Source organism: Gossypium arboreum, chromosome 13 (genome assembly GCF_025698485.1).
Source record: "Gossypium arboreum isolate Shixiya-1 chromosome 13, ASM2569848v2, whole genome shotgun sequence".
Classification (NCBI taxonomy): domain Eukaryota; kingdom Viridiplantae; phylum Streptophyta; class Magnoliopsida; order Malvales; family Malvaceae; genus Gossypium; species Gossypium arboreum.
The window spans coordinates 99,438,849-99,442,611 of record NC_069082.1 but is presented as its reverse complement, the minus strand read 5'-3'; the positions used below and the strand labels follow the sequence as shown (position 1 = coordinate 99,442,611).

Sequence of the window (3,763 nt, the reverse complement as noted above, 5' to 3'; positions counted from 1 at the left end):
ATGGCACCACACACGGGCGTGTGACTTGGCCGTGTGGGATAAGTCAGTATAGCTTACAGGTTTAGCATGGCCTAACACACGGCTTGGCACAAGGGCGTGTATGGCCGTTTTTAGGGCAAACGGGTTGGCCACAAGGCGTGTGTATTGGCCATGTGACCCAAGTTAGAGAGTTATATGGGGTTAGACATGGAATGGACACGGCCACGTGCTCCCACTTAGAGTGCTCACACGGCCTATGACACGGGCGTGTCTGTTGGCTGTGTGAGACATACAGGCAAGCCACTCGGGCATGTGTCCCCTATTTTATGCAAAAATTTTCTAAGTGTTGTAAAATTTCCTGAGTTGTCATTTTAGTCCCAAACCACTTCCAATGCATGCTTTGGACCTCGTAGGCTCATTTTAGGGACAGTGTTGGTTGTGAATGAAATGTATATGAACTAATAAATTGAATGTGAAATGCATGTTTAAATGTGTTGTAAGTCTAGTAGTGCTCTGTAGCCCTATTCCAGCATTGAGTACGGGTGAGGAGTGTTACATTGTTGTTCTTGAAATCTCCTCCGAATGGTTCTTTCAATTTCTATATCAAAATCTGTAATAAACACTGAATTGCTTTAGGTCATACAACACCTAAAACAAAATGTGCAAATGACGACAAAAAGAAAACCAGTTAGTAGTAGCTAAATATTATGAAATAAAAACAAACAAAAATAACCATCAAACAAATGCCATCCCTGGCAACGACGCCAAAACTGATCAGCTATTTAATGTCACGACAATAATGTGCAAGCGTACACTGTCGATACAAGTATAGTAGACAGATATAAGTCTATCAGATATTGATCCCACGAAGGATGGTTGTCTTTTTTTTTATTAATGTCAATGCAATAAATAGATAAAATGCGATAAATTATGAAAGTAGTTGTTGATAAACCACAATTTATACATATTTTTATCCTATGCTTAGCACATTTATGGATGATTTCTCCTTAGATTTGGTGAATTCGATACTCCTAATCCTTTAATTTCATATTTTATACTTAGGTGAGCATAGAAGAGTAAAAAGAGTGAGAAACGGGTCAAAAACAGAGAAAATTGACCAACAAGTGAAATCAACATAGCCTGGACTTCCTCACATGGACAGACCACACGCCCGTGTCTATTTAGCAGAATCAAGCACGACTTACACGAGTAGATAACACTCCCGTTTCTATTTAATAGCCTTGAACACGAATTGCAGAAATTGCACACGGACGTGTCCCTGTCGAGCCCATGTTTAGTCCTATTCGGAAAAGGCCACTCTTGAGGGCTTTTAGGCATTCTAAAACCTATTTAAACACACTAAGAAAGCTAATTTATCCATCTCAGAAGCCGGATTCCCCTTCAAGACTGAAGATCTCCCTTCGATTCCCTTTAAGAGTTCTTGGGTTTTCTTTATGTTTTGTTATCATTATTCTTTTGAGATGTTTTCTTTCATAAATATGAATTAAGCCCCCTAAAAACCTAAGGGGAATGAAACCTAAGACGGATATTATTATTATCTGAATTGTATGATAAATATTTGACTTGTTCTTAATTATATGTTCTTAATTCTTGTTTTAATATTCCATGATATTGATTCAAGTTTTGATGTGCTTATTCAGAGGAGCAAAAGTCCCTGTCTAAGAGTAGATCTAGCATAATTGAGCAGAGTCAATTGCACGCTTAAAGATAGGGTGACAAGATTTTGCCAGATTAGGGTGAAACCTAGTAAGGGAATCCATAGATCTAGTTAATGCAACACTAGGGAGTTAATTAGAAAGAGATTTCAATTAATCAACCTAGGGTTAGACGTTGTTAGTCTCGAGAGAGATAATAATATAATTTAGGAATTTCTACGGATCAAGTCAAATGAATAAATCATCTGATTCAGAGTCAAATAACAAGTGAAGGCTAGGTGGATTCAGAATCAATCAGTTTTCTCAGAAGTTATTTCCTCAATTTACTTTCTGTGCATTATTAGTTTAGTAATTAGCTTAGATAAAACAAATCCCTTTATGTTTAGGCTAGATAATAAAAAAAAATTTAATACAAGTACTCTTAGTTCCTTTGGGTTCGATATCCCGGTCTTGCCATAAGCTATACTACTGTTCTATAAGGTGCGCTTACCATTGTCATGATAATAGCTAGTTTTCAAGAACGGACATTCATAAATTATAAAACTTATCACGATTTGTTCACATCAAGTTTTTGACCCCGTTGTTGGGGAACTAAGATATTAGGAACACTCGATTTTTATTACTTTAGCCATTTTACTTTTATTGCAATATAAATTTTTATTTTCTTTTCTAATTTTTCGTTTATTCGCTTCTGGCAGGTTTTTATAGTGTATGACTAGAAAAAACCCGTCGGGACCATTACTTTTTGATAGTGAGATCGATCGCACAGCTTGTGGAAATCGAAGAGAAATAAGGCGAAGTCGAAGATACACAAAGGAAGAGCAAGAGGACGACATTCACACTACAACTGTGGAGATGGCTGAAAATCAGGAAAATCTGCTACCTCCTGCGATTGCTACTGATCCAGTAAATCAGAATCCTGCTCCACGCACTATGTATGATTATGCTAAACCGAATTTAATAGGAACTGAGTCAAGTATAGTTTGACCTACTATTGCTGTAAATAATTTTGAACTGAAACCTAACACAATTCAAATGATACAACAGTTTGTTTAGTTTGATGGTTTGCAGGATGAGGATCCAAACAATCACTTGGCAAATTTTCTAGATTTTTGCGACACTTTTAAAATCAATGGCATTTATGATGATGCCATTCCCCTTTGGTTGTTTCCCTTTTCATTGAGGAACAAAGCTAAACAGTGGTTGAACTCGTTACCACGAGGGTCAATCACTACTTGGGAACAAATGACAGAGAAATTTTTACTTAAATATTTTCCACCGGCTAAAACGGCTAAGTTGAGGAATGATATATCTTCTTTTGTGCAGATGGATCTAGAGACACTCTATGATGCATGGGAGAGATACAAGGATCTATTGAGAAGGTGCCCCCACTATGGGTTACCTTTATGGTTGCAGGTTCAAACATTTTACAATGATGTGAACCCCTCAACATGGCAACTTATCGACTCAGCTGCTGGTAGGACAATCAATAACAAAACACCTAAAGTGGCTTACAAATTTATTGAAGAGATGTCATTGAATAACTATCAGTGGCAAGTCAAGAGAACAAAGCCGACAAAAGCAGCCGGTGTTTTCAACATCAATGCGATTACTATGCTATCTGACCAGGTAGAGCTCTTAAATAAAAAGATTGACGGTTTGTGTGGTTCTACTCGGGTACATCCAGTGATGAGGTGCGATTCAAATGGAGGAGGAACATACACATAATATCAACCCTTCAACCCTAAGCATCAAGGAGGAAGAAGTCCAATATATGGGTAACAATAACTCTAGACCATAAAATAACCTATATAGTAACACATATAATGCAGGTTGGAGGAACCATCCCAACTTCTCGTGGGGTGGTCAAGGGAATAAAAAGCCACAACATCCTTCGGGTTTTCAACAACCATCTTACCAATAGGAAAAGAAGCCGAACCTTTAGGAGATGCTAACAAAGTTTATCTTAGTGTCAGAAACTCGCTTTCAGAACATTGAAACAACACTTAAGAATCAACAAGCATCGATCCAAGGGCTCGAAACTCAGATAGGATAGCTCGCCAAACTAATTTCTGAACGACCATAAGGTAGCTTGCCACGTAATATTG

The 3,763-nt window shown here is 37.7% G+C and overlaps 1 non-coding gene across 1 annotated transcript; it reads right to left on the bottom strand.

Annotated features, from left to right (window-relative positions):
• Positions 1-2,948: 2,948 nt before the first annotated feature.
• LOC128287483 (small nucleolar RNA R71) lies at positions 2,949-3,055 on the bottom strand. Its single transcript, XR_008278183.1, has one exon. It is a non-coding gene; the product is annotated as a small nucleolar RNA R71 (small nucleolar RNA).
• Between the last annotated feature and the right edge of the window lie 708 nt (positions 3,056-3,763).